The sequence below is a fragment of the Triticum dicoccoides genome, chromosome 3A (genome assembly GCF_002162155.2).
Source record: "Triticum dicoccoides isolate Atlit2015 ecotype Zavitan chromosome 3A, WEW_v2.0, whole genome shotgun sequence".
NCBI classification, from domain to species: domain Eukaryota; kingdom Viridiplantae; phylum Streptophyta; class Magnoliopsida; order Poales; family Poaceae; genus Triticum; species Triticum dicoccoides.
The window spans coordinates 640858484-640872109 of NC_041384.1; the positions used below are offsets into that span (position 1 = coordinate 640858484).

Sequence of the window (13626 nt, forward strand, 5' to 3'; positions counted from 1 at the left end):
TGATGCTTTCATCTATCTCCTTGAATTTGCACCGTGAGCCAGTCATGTGGTTACTAGCACCACTATCAAGCCACCATGCATCAGCTGATCCATCCATGCTCACCAAAGGCTTGACGTTCTCCTCATTCAGCATCACAAAGTTCTTGCTCTTCTCAACGAGTTCACTTCCCTCATCCGTGAGGAGCATATCAGACCGACATCCCTTGTTCCCTTTGATCTTCACTCCCGGCTTCTTCACGCCGAGTGTCGCCGCGGCCGACGGCGTCGTCGTAACAGCAGCCCTCACGACCGGCGTCGGCAGCGTCGTTGCCGCACTCCCTGCGGCCGGCGCCGTCTTGACTTGAATGGGTGCTTCAGCTGCATGTACCACCAGATCCCTGAGTCTTCCATTCTCATCACAGATCACACGCTGCATCTTCAAGAACATGGCCTTCTCCTCCCTTGCATGTACCAACTCCTCAGCCTGTGTCATGTACTCGTCAGACAGGGCATGCAACTTTGCATTAGCGGCGGCCAACTCTCCGCGTAGCCGTGCGACCTCGGCCTTAGCAGTTTCAACCTCCATCGATGCATCAGAGGGCTTGAAGGACTCGCCTCCCAGTGCATGGCCGCCCTCTGCCTCCATCTCTGTAGGCTCAAAGACACCTGCGGTGCCATCCACCTCAGGCGCAAGCTCACATGCCATAGCCATGAGCAGCGCCGGCTCGTCGTCGACGTCGGCAGCAACTAGGAGCGCCTTCTCTTTCTTCCACGCCTCACACTCAGACTTGAAGTGTCCTTTCTCCCCGCACTTGAAGCAGGTAATCTTGGACTTGTCGAACTTGCCGCGAACCTTCTTCCTGTCGTCGTCCCGGTCGCGGCCACCACCGCGCCCATCACCGTCCTTGCCGCTGCTGCTGGACCCTTCTCCCTTCTTCTTTTCTTTCTGGATTAGGGCCTCCAGCTCTGCACGCGAGATCAGCATCAGCTTCTCGCCGTCGTCGCTGCGGTCTTGGTGCCGCCCGGACTCGTTCTCCTCGAACGCCCGCAGCCGCCCAATGGCCTCGGCGACCGACATCTTCTTGACGTCGCCCCATTGCTCGATTGTCCCGATTATCGGCAGGAAGCGATCCGGGACCGCCGCGAACAGCCGCTTGACAACGGCGTGCTCCTGCAAGTTCTCGCCAAGTGCTCGAATTTCTCCGACGAGCGCGGTGAGTCGGCGCCCGAACGCGCCGACTTCTTCGTCATCTTCCATGGTTAGCCGCTCGAAGCGCCTTGTCAAGTGGCTGATGCGCGCCTACACCACACGCTCATCGCCTATGCGCATGGTACGGATAGCATCCCAAGCCTCCTTCGCCGACTCGTACTCCACGATGGACATCATCACGTCATCGGGAACGGACTGCGAGATAGCAGCCATGGCTCCCTGATCCTTGTCCTCGTCGACGTCTTCTCCGGTGATCGCCGACCACACGCCCATTGGCTTGAGGATGATCTTCATCTTCGCTGCCCACAACTGATAATTACCTTCTGTCAGCTGCGGGTATTGGATCGGCACTCCGATGCTCCTCACCGGCGCAGCCACGACGATCGTCCCATCGCCGGAGCCGCTAGCTCCGAGCCTCTTGCTCGGCGGCGTGTACTTTCCGCCATCACCAGCGTCGCTCTTCTTCGGTGACTGATCTCCCATTGCTACACACCGTCGCCGATTCGCCTCCGGCCACAACCAGGCTTTGTATACCAATTGTTGGACCAGAGGCCGGAAGACACACGCGTACAGGTGGAGGAAAAACGATGAGACACACACGAGAGATTTTTTTGGTGCCGTTACACTTTCTCCTCGGCTTTTCTTCCTTTATATCTCATTGTTCGGTTACAGAAGGGAAAACGTGGCCGGTAAGGATCCTACCAAAGCGCCATGATCCGGTTAGCTCGTGCCATCCCACGAGCTCCTGAACGTGTCTACCACGCGATGCTAGACTGAAGGAAACGGCCCGATGCAAACGGATGCATCTCAGGTCCATGCAAATGCATGCACGGCTCGCACAAGTTACGGCTCGTGGCTAACAAACTAGCTAACAAAAACAAATGCTAATTGGACGTGACAGAACGTGTACGTGCTAGCCTATACTCAACTAATGCAAGCTAAATCTCAGAAACAAACATGCACTATTCCCTACGTGCTCGCTAAAGCAACATGATTATCTGACATTGGGAACCAGCCAAACGCGAGGAGGCAGCAGGACTGGCCCCAGCGCTGTTCCCATCCATCCCAAAAGCATCGGAGGAGACAAGATATTTTGGAAGAGAGCACACCCGCATCATAGCATCCGTCCTCTACTCCCGTAAAGCTTAAGTGCAGGCCCCAGCACCCATATTTTGTTACTACAAGCACAGTCCATATCCGTCACGTTATCATCATCTGAGACTGTAGTGTAGTAGTACAAGCAACGAGGCGATCGATCGCATTATCAACACAGTACGATCGAGGAGAGGAACGAGCTGGCAGGCGTCCAGATCAAGAGGAACAAGCTTGAGAGAGACCACACGTACGTCGAGATGGTCGAGGCAGTTGGGTTAGCTGGGTTTTGATGCTTAGGTTATCATTTTCTGTACTGTTGGAGCACGCTCTGGTCGAAAAGGTGGCACGGTTTCAATGATATATCACCAGAACGCGATGGCGACGCCTAGGAAGAAGGCTGGGGATCGATCGACACGCTACTAGTAGTGTGTGAAGGATCTTGTCCAGTTTTCCAAGCCCGCAGACGTCAATTATACTGTAAGCTCATCACAGGGTTACAGTATTAGTTTAGGCGTTTAGCGCCTCCTGTCAAGCATAAAATTGGCCAGCGCCCGGCCCCTCTCTGCGAGCAATCCACCTGTCTGCCTGCCTTTTGAGGGATTTTGACGTCCGGGAGTGAGATATAGTAGAGGGAACTCCCAGTGTCTGAGATCCGCCGGGCGGTCCTGGTGGAGAGAAGTAGCTAGGCAGCTGGTACATAGGATATAGCTAGCTAGGATGGACGGCCTCCACAAGGAGCTCGCGCTGGGGCTGATCGGCGACCTCCAGACGGCGCCGTTCGTGGCCAAGACGTACCAGATGGTGAGCGACCCTAGGACGGACGCGCTCGTCAGGTGGGGGAGGGACAACAACAGCTTCCTCGTCACCGACGTCGCCGGCTTCTCGCAGCTCCTCCTCCCATGCTTCTTCAAGCACGGCAACTTCTCCAGCTTCATCCGCCAGCTCAACTCATACGTGAGTATCCTTTCTCACGTGCACTGTACATACACTTGCTTGAAAGAAATATCTGCTAGCAGCTTAATTTGCTACGGTGAGGTTGTTGTGCAGGGCTTCCGGAAGGTGCACCCGGACCGATGGGAGTTCGCGCACGAATCGTTCCTGCGCGGCCAGATGTACCTTCTGTCGCGCATCGTGCGCCACAAGAAGAAGCGCGGCGAGACCTCTTGCTCGTCTCTAGTCGGCGGCGGCGAGCAGCACGTGATGGCCAATATACGATAGGAAGTGGAGGAGGAAGAGGACGACGAGGGGAGGGAGGCGCTGCTCGAGGAGGTTCGGAGACTGCGGCATGAGCAGACGGCTATCGGGGAGCAGCTGGCGCAGATGGCCCGGCGACTACAGGCGACGGAGCGGCGGAGTGACCGGCTCATGCCCTTAATTGCCCAGCTCGACGAGGATCCCAGGGCCACCTCCCTCCACCTTCTCCAACAGGCGGCCGAGAAGACGCTCCAGCGCATGCACTTGCCTTCCCGTGATTTTGCTTCCTTTCCCATTGCACCCCCGTGTTAGACTATGTATAGCTTCTGTACCTATGTACGTATATGGTACATATTGTAACACAACCATTATATATAATGAGATAAGCCACCCCTAGAGGGTAGTGCTGGTTCCCCATCGCGTCTGGACGGGGCAGGACCAGGCGAACCTCTCCTCCATCCAGGGGTCGCTCTCGCCGGCAGTTGCCGGCCTTGTTGTCTTCGCGAAGACGTCTCATGAGGCCTGGACCATCCTTGAGCGCACCTTTGCAGCGCAGTCCCAGGCTCGTGTCTCTGCACTCCGTCGTCAGCTTGGAGAGTGTCAGAAGCTTGACACCACTGCCACTGAGTTCTACAACAAGGTCAAGGGCCTCGCCGACACATTGGCCTCCATTGGACAGCCCCTCACCGACTCCGAGTTCAACTCGTTTATTGTCAATCGTCTTGATGAGGAGTATGATGCCTTAGTCGAGATCATCAACGAGCGGGGCAACTCGACACCCATGCTGGCACACGAGGTTTTCTCTCGGCTCCTTCTCACTGAGCAACGGGTCGAGACTCGCCGCACCAGGGGCACTGGCTCCCTCTCGGCCAACGCCGCCACCAAGGGTGGCCGCTCTTCTTCATCACCCCGGTCTCCCTTGGGGCTGCCACCGTCGCCCGCCTCGGCCCCCCCACCTACTGCGACCTTACCGGGGGCTGGCGGTCCACGTGTGTGTCAGCTTTGTGGCCGCGATGGGCACTGGCCTCCAAGTGTCATAAGCGCTTCCAGCGAAGCTTCCTTGGTCTTGGCAATGACGGCAAAGATACACGCAACAATGCCCGTCCGGTCGCCATGGCTGATCGTCCCACGCCGCAGAAGCAACAGGGACACACTCAGTCCTACTCCATCGATCCACACTGGTACATGGACTCTGGGGCGACAGAGCATCTAACCAGCGAGATGGGGAAGCTTCACACTCGTGAACCCTATCATGGCTCCGACAAGATCCACACCGCCAATGGAGCAGGTATGCACATCTCTCATATTGGTCAAGCATCTCTTCTCACTAGACATGCCAATAGGAGTCTTCAGCTTCGCAATTTTTTTCGAGTTCCATCTGTGACCCGTAATCTTCTTTCAGTTCCTAAACTCACACGTGATAATAATGTGCTTTGTGAATTTCACCCTTTTGATCTTTTTATTAAGGATCGGGGCACGAGGGACATTCTTCTTAGTGGGCGGTTGTGCCAGGGCCTCTACCGTCTGGAGCATCCTGGTGTCGCTCGTGTTTTCAGTGGAGTTCGGGTCTTTCCGTCATAGTGGCATGCTCGTCTTGGTCACCCGGCCACACCTATTGTCCGTCATATTTTGCGTCGTCATGAGCTTCCTAGTTTGTCTAGTCATAAAAATGTAGCAGTGTGTGATGCTTGTCAGCAGGGGAAGAGTCATCAACTTCCTTTTTCGGAGTCCAGTCGTGAGGTGAAACATCCTTTAGAACTTGTGTTTTCAGATGTATGGGGTCCTGCTCAGACTTCTGTCAGTGGTCATAATTACTATATCAGTTTCGTTGATGCTTATAGTCGCTTTACCTGGCTTTACTTTATTAAACGCAAATCTGATGTGTTTGATATTTTTGTTCAGTTTCAAAAACATGTTGAACGTCTTCTCAAGCACAAAATTGTTCATGTCCAGTCAGACTGGGGGGGCGAGTATCGCAACCTCAACTCTTTCTTTCAGTCGCTTGGGATAGCTCATCGTTTAGCATGTCCACATACACATCAGCAGAATGGTTCAGTCGAACGTAAGCATCGTCATATTGTTGAAGCTGGTCTTACTCTTTTGGCCCATGCATCTGTTCCGTTTCGGTTTTGGAGTGATGCTTTCACCACTGCATGCTTTCTCATCAACCTTACTCCTACTCGTGTTTTAAACATGAAGACTCCCATTGAGGTTCTCCTTAATGAACAACCTGATTATACCTTTCTCAAGGTATTTGGGTGTGCTTGCTGGCCGCATCTTCGTCCATATAACAAGAGCAAGCTTGAGTTTTGTTCTAAGAAGTGTGTTTTTCTTGGCTATAGCTCTCTTCATAAAGGTTACAAATGTCTTCATGTTCCCAATAATCGTGTCTATATATCTCGGGACGTCATGTTTGATGAGCATGTTTTTCCCTTTGCCAACCTTCCTGTGTCCACTGTCGAACCACCATCCCTGCATTCATCCTCTGTTGCTTCTGACCAATTTGATGATGTTGCATACTCTCCTTTGCTGTTACCTAACCATGGTGCAGGAACCGGACGTGGAGCTCGTTTGGAGCTGTTGGAGGATTCACCATCATCATCGTCGTCTTCTGGTGGGCGTGTCGATCGCCCTATGTTGCATGGCATTGATTCACGTGCCCATGCATGGTCACCCGACGAGCCCGTCGCGCCGAGCATCTCCACTGCTCGGTCCGTTTCGCCAGCGGCCGCCGAGTCGCCCGCGGCTCGGCCCGTCACGCCGTCTTCGCCTGCGGCTCGGCCCGTCACGCCGTCTTCGCCCGCGGCTCGGGTCCTCACGTCGCCTTCATCAGCGGATCGGCCCGCGACACCGGCCGCGCCACGGCCCACTATGCCGAGCTCGCCATCGGCCCGGTCTGTGATGCCGGAGTCGCCAGCTGCTTCGTCTGCTCTGCCGGTTTCGCCGGTGGGTCGGCCTTCTTCGCCAACCGAGTCCGAGGCTACCGTGACTGGCTCCTCGTCACCGGCTGACTCGTCAACGTCGCCGTCCTCCAGCCCGTTGCAGGCTGCTCCGTCGACCTGTGGTTCCTGTGTCCCGACCACATACACGCAGTCACAGTGGCATTTTCAAACCTAAGGAACGTAAGGATGGTACGGTTGCTTGGTTGGCTGCTTGTTTGGCTGCTGCTGTTGCGGATCCATCTTCTGAGCCTCGCTCATATCAGGCTGCCCTGCGCATTCCACATTGGCGAGAGGCTATGGAGCAGGAGTTTCATGCTCTTCTTCGTAACAAGACATGGACTCTCGTTCCTCCACCACCACGGGTAAATGTTATTGACTCAAAATGGGTATTCAAAGTGAAGAAGCATTCGGATGGATCTATTGAGCGTTACAAAGCGCGACTTGTTGCTCGTGGTTTTCGGCGGCGTCATGGTCTTGACTATGAGGATACCTTCAGTCCTGTCGTCAAGCCTACCACTATTCGGCTTCTTCTCTCCATTGCTGTTTCTCGTGGTTGGTCACTTCGTCAACTTGATGTGCAGAATGCTTTTCTACATGGATTTTTGGAGGAAGAGGTTTATATGAAACAGCCGCCTGGTTTCTCTGATCCTGATCGTCCTGACTATATATGTCGTCTTTCCAAAGCACTATATGGTTTGAAGCAAGCTCCTCGTGCCTGGCATGCCCGCCTTGCCTCTGCCCTTCGTGCTCATGGGTTTGTGCCGTCTACTGCTGACACTTCGTTATTTCTTCTACAAAAGCCAGAAGTCACTATGTATCTTTTGGTATATGTCGATGATATTATCCTTGTCAGCTCTTCTCAGCATGCTGTTGATGCTCTTGTCTGCTCTCTTGGTGCTGATTTTGCGGTCAAAGATCTTGGGAAGCTTCACTACTTTCTTGGAGTTGAGGTCACTTCTCGTGCTACTGGTCTTGTCCTTACGCAGAAGAAGTACTTCTTGGAGTTGTTACAGAGAGCTGGCATGCTGAAGTGCAAACCGACCACCACACCCATGTCGTCTACCGACAAGATAACAGCTGTTGATGGTGAGCTTTTATCTCCTGCGGATGCCACAGAGTACAGGAGCATTGTTGGTGGACTTCAGTACTTGACGATCACGAGACCAGATATCTCTTATGCTGTTAACAGGGTTTGTCAGTATCTTCAGGCTCCCAGAGATACTCATTGGGCTGCTGTTAAACGCATTCTTCGTTATGTTCAGTTCACCCTGACATTTGGTATGCATATTCGGCCGACTTCCTCTCGGGTCCTTTCGGCCTTCTCTGATGCAGATTGGGCTGGTAGCCCAGATGATAGGCGATCCACGGGGGGTTATGCAGTATTCTTTGGCTCTAATTTGATCGCCTGGAGTGCTCGGAAACAGGCTACTGTGTCACGTAGCAGTACTGAAGCTGAGTACAAGGCTGTGGCTAATGCTACTGCAGAGATTATTTGGGTGCAGTCTTTGCTTCAGGAGTTGGGTTTGTCTCAACCACAGCCTCCTATTCTTTGGTGTGATAACATCGGTGCTACATACCTTTCTGCAAATCCAGTATTTCATGCCCGAATGAAACACATTGAAGTTGACTATCACTTTGTACGGGAACATGTATCACAGAAGCAACTCCAAATCAAGTTTATCTCATTTAAGGATCAACTTGCAGACATCTTCACTAAGCCTTTACCGCTGCCACAGTTTGAGGCTTGTAGGCGCAATCTTACCCTTCTCAGTTCTTTAGAAAGTGGCTAAGATTGAGGGAGGGTGTTAGACTATGTATAGCTTCTGTACCTATGTACGTATATGGTACATATTGTAACACAACCATTATATATAATGAGATAAGCCACCCCTAGAGGGTAGTGCTGGTTCCCCAAAACTTATTGTCTTACACCCCGCTTCACTCGGCGCCTTCACCGCTCTTGGCTCTCGGCGACACGGCCATGAGCGGAGCTAGAGTCTGGCAGTGGGCAGAGCCGATGTCGCCACTGAAACTCACAACCTTCGAGCAGCCCTCCGCGAGCTCCGGGGTGCAGCAGGTGCCGGAGTTCGAGGCCGGCGGCAGCGGCATGGGACTAACTGACAGTGGGACCGCGGTGGAGACCCCCTTCCCGTTCTGCCTACTTGGTCAGTGTTTCTTCTAAACATGGCGCGTAGTGCATGCACATGCAATAGTACCTTCTTTTGCTTAGTAATTTAGCAATCATTTGCACGCATTTTCTTTAAGTTTGGCACCATCGATGCTGGGAGCGAGATGTATGTCAGATCGTCGAATGTGTACAGAACAGTCTGGTCAGATCATGGTGGAGAGTACTTCTGTATTGGCTCATGATCACTGGTAGAAAAAGGGCCTATAGTCCCGGTTCGTAAGGGTCTTTAGTCCCGGTTCCGGAACCGGGACTAAAGTGTCGGTACTAATACCTCCCCCCTTTAGTCCCGGTTCAATCCAGAACCGGGACTAAAGGCCCTCCACGTGGGCAGTGCACAGAGCCCAGTCAGGAGACCCTTTGGTCCCGGTTGGTGGCACCAACCGGGACCAATAGGCATCCACGCGTCAGCACTTCTGTGGCTGGGGTTTTTGTTTTTTTTTGAAAGGGGGGGGGGTTGGGGGGTTTTGGGGGGTTAATTTAGGTGTTTCATATATTGTGTTAGCTAGCTATAATTAATAGAGAGAAGTGTCCTCTGTTATGTCCGTGCTTGGTCGAAGCTACGTACTATACATACGTATAGAGAGGACTAGACACGCTAGCTAGCTAGTAAGCAAACGAAGGAAACAGAAGATCGTCATGAACATATATGCATACAGAGAGAAGTGACATCGACCACCTCTCCTTCTCCGAGAGATTGGTCGAACAACAAGTTCTCGTATATCTATCTGACACTACCGGCTACATATATACAATAATTATCTCTTACAAATATAATCATACGGACTCAGGGTCCACATAGAATTCTCCGTCTTCAGGGATCACGTGGTCAAGAAAGAATGCCGCCAATTCCACTTGAATTGCTCGCATGCGAGCTGGTGCTAGGAGTTCATCCCGCTTCCGAAACATCTAATTTGAAGAAGGGGGTCAATACATATATATATATATATATATATAAATGAATGAAACTCAACACAAATGATGGTAATAAAATAAAATTGTGAATGTTGTTATTTACGTACTTCATATTGTTCGTTAGAGTACCCACCCCGCTAACAGGTCGTGTGGCGGATGGACTCGCAGATGTAGTATCCACAGAAATCATTCCCTTGTTCCTGCCACAACCACTTTACAAGAAATAGAGGTCAATCAAACTGATAAGCAAGAATGCTAAATGGTATTGATGAAACTAGCGCTTGAATCACTAGGAGATGCGCGGAACATGCTACTATAGTACTTACTTTCGGGTGTCTAAATTCCAGCTCCTTCGGCAGTCCCGGAACTGTTTTGGTGAATTTTCTCCAAACCCTGCCGGATAAAGAAAACAATTACTTGATATCAGGAAATGAACAAAGTTGCTGATATGGTGGATAATGATCGATTTAACTTACTTCTTGAGGATTTCAGTCATGTCCGCATACTCCTTGGGATCTTTTCGTTCAGAGTCCAAGACGGTTACTACTCCCTGCTCAAGCTTAATCTCTAGGAGAATATAGTGGAAATTGCACACACATGCATAACTCATGAATTACATTACTATAACCTTGACTAATATATAAGGGAAACCGAATACGCACAAGACAGTAACACTCACCTGAAGTTGTAAGGAAAGAGTATTATATCTTTGTTTTGATTTATTACGAACGATCGTAGCAAGTTGGCCTCGGTAGCTGCGGCATGAAGTTTAACCTGAGTTGCATCTATGAGATGTGTGTTAATGAACCCAATATCACCGACTTGTCTTTTCTTCAATTCGGCGATCTTCAATCTGCATAATATAGTGAGGATGATTATAAATACATGCAATGAAAGAGCTAAGCTATATAGAGAAACTTAATGACAGAAGTAGTACTACTTACAGACAGTAGCAGGCGACCGTTGTTTTATCGAGGGCCAATTGATTGAAAAACTGATAGAACTCCTCAAATGGAACAGGCAACAGATCAATTCCAACGAGGTCATGCTCCTTTTTAACTTTCACATACAAAGTACTCCTCCCCCCAGAGTCTCTGTAGTTTTTCAAGTACCAATCATGCAATCTTTGCATCATCGTTGATAGAGATCTTTCATCTTTGACGAGAGGCTTCCCGTACTCGTATCTTTGTATCTGCACCTCCATGGGTTCATAATGTACTTCGTCGGGCAGGTAATCTACAAGATTGCTATAACCGGGCACCATCCTCGGATCATTATCGACGTTGTGGCTAGGCACCTTGAGCGGGGGGCACGATTGCTTCGCTTGTTCGCCGAGCTGGGCAATTTGTTTCCCAGCTCATCGTTCTTTCAGCCTTTGATCACTGACAGTACTTCCCGACCGCTCCGCTTCGGCAAATTCCTTTCCAATAATGCGGTCATAGTTTCCTTTCGGTAGATCAGACTTCGGTGGTTTTGTCAGGGCAGCCAGAGTGCGCTTCACTTTCACCCGATCTACCTTCTCCTCCGGAGGTGGATGTTTCTTTGCTTTCACCCCTTCAAAGAAGTTCCTCACTTCTTCTCGCGTGATCTCGGCGTTCTCCTCCAGGGTACTCTCATATGGTAACTTCTCTGGAGTCTTCAGAGAAGGACCGAATCTGTATGTCCTCCCGCCTCTGGTTGTACTGCTAGACGTCGACCGAGCAGACGAAGCGGTTGTCTTCTTTACTTGCTTAAGAGGCGGAGGAGAAGGACTACGACGCGCCGCAGCAGCTGGAGCGGCGGCAGGTCTCTTTCGCCCTTGCTGACGAGGCGGAGAAGGAGGAGGCTGGCTGCTCGGGCGCGTCGGCGCAGGCGGAGAAGGAGGCGGAGTGCCGCCACGCGCCGGAGAAGGAGCCGGCCGAGGGCCCTGATCGTCACTCGCCGGAGGAGGAGGCGGTGGAGGCGGAGTGCCCTGACTCGCCGGAGGAGGAGGAGGAGGCGGTGGCGTCCAGTTCGGAAGGTTGATGAGCTCCTTCCGCCATAGGCACGGAGTCTTCAGAGCAGACCCCAGTCGAGTCTCCCCTTCACCGGTAGGGTGGTCAAGCTGGAGGTCCTCAAATCCCTCCGTTATCTCATCCACCATCACCCTAGCATATCCTTATGGAATCGGCCGGCAGTGAAAAGTTGCGCCGGGTTCAGTAGGATAAACAGAGCCAACAGCTGCCTTGACCTTCAAATTCATCCATTGCGTCATAAGGTGGCAATTTTGAGACTCCGTTATAGCATCCACGGGATAGCTAGCAGGAGCCGTCAAGGCATGCTCCAGCTGAAGCAGCTCGGTGGAAGCCATGCTGCTTCTGCGCTGAGATGGCGGGGTAGCTTCGGGGGAGGCTTCGGCAGTACGTTTGCTACGATTTGCTTCTCGTTCCTCTATCGCGTCTACCATTGCTTGCAGCGCCTGTATTTGGGTCTGCTGCACTTTTTTCCTCCTCTCATGGGATTTGTAACCGCCTGCGTCCGGAAACCCAACCTTCCACGGAATGGAGCCTGGCGTGCCTCGTGTCCGTCCAGGGTGCTCAGGATTCCCGAGGGCCATTGTGAGCTCGTCGTTCTCTCTGTCTGGAAAGAACGTCCCTTCCTGCGCTGCTTCGATATACTGCTTAAGCTTACTGACTGGTATGTCCATTTGATCGTTCGTCCAAATGCACTTCCCTGTTACAGGGTCTAGTGTTCCGCCAGCCCCGAAGAACCAAGTCCAGCAACGGTCTGGCCAGTTAATTGTCTCTGGTTCGATCCCTTTATGAACCAGATCATTCTCAGTCTTGGACCACTTAGGCCGGGCTACGAGGTAGCCACCTGACCCCGTGCGATGGTGAAGCTTCTTCTTCGCAACATTTTGCTTGTTTGTCGCCGACATCTTCTTACTCTTTTCTGATGTCTTGTGGGCCACAAATGCGGGCCAGTGATCTCTGATCTTCTCATATCTGCCCTTGAATTCTGGTGTCTCATTATTTTCGACAAACTTATTCAGCTCTTTCTTCCACCTCCTGAATAGTTCTGCCATCCTCTTCAGAGCAAAAGACTTGATTAATTTCTCTTTAACTGGGTTCTCTGGATTATCCTCAGGCGGTAGGGTGAAATTTGACTTCAGCTCAGTCCAAAGATCATTTTTCTGCATATCATTGACATAAGACACCTCAGGGTCTTCTGTAGCCGGCTTAAACCATTGCTGGATGCTTATCGGGATCTTGTCCCTAACCAGAACCTCGCACTGAGCAACAAATGCGCTCTTTGTCCGGAGGGGTTCAATAGGTTGGCCGTCGGGCGCGATTGCTATGATCTCAAACTTTTCATCCGAGCTCAACTTTTTCTTCGGGCCTCGTCTCTTTACCGAAGTTGTGCTCGATTCGGAGGGCTAGAAAAAAGAACAAAGACTTAATTCATATGTGTACATACTAAAACAATGAATGCATCAATCAGCTAGTCAGCATAGGCTTAACTAATATATATACCTGGCCGGACTCGGTTCGGTCACCGGAGCCGTCATAACGGTCTCCTTCTTGCACCGGCATTGGGTCACCGGAGCCGTCCTCATGTTCTTCTTCTTGCACCGGCATTAGGTCACCGTAGCCAGCTTGTTCACCCTCTCCTTCCAGACCATCGGTTTCGTTGAGAAACAACGAGATGGCATCACTTTCGTCTGCGATTATGTCCCTCAACAACGCTTCTTTTGTTGCTTCGTCTAGGGCGTTGTCCATAGTTTCTACAAATATTTACAACATGGCAATTATTATTCAAACATGACAGATGGATATATTAGTGCCAAACGTAGAACTAGCTACCTAATCATAGTAAGCTATCGGGAGGGGGTATATATCGACAACGACGACACTACATCTATGTCCCTCGACGACCCTCGTTCCCGATAAAAAAAGAGGAAGAAGAAGAAAAAAAGAGGAGAAGAAAGAATAGAGGAGAAGATCTCTTCAATACTTCTGGCTAATGATGAAGGCATGGATTTCTTCAATACTTTGACACTAGGAAACCTCTCTCTACTTCCGGCTAATAAGAAGAAGAAGAAGAAGAAGAAGAAGAAGAAGAAGAAGAAGAAGAAGAAAAGAAGAAAA

At 51.2% G+C, this 13626-nt stretch overlaps 1 pseudogene; it reads left to right on the plus strand.

Moving 5' to 3' along the window:
* The first annotated feature begins 3001 nt into the window (after nucleotides 1-3001).
* Nucleotides 3002-8602, plus strand: LOC119272436 (annotated as a pseudogene).
* The last annotated feature ends 5024 nt before the right edge of the window (nucleotides 8603-13626 follow it).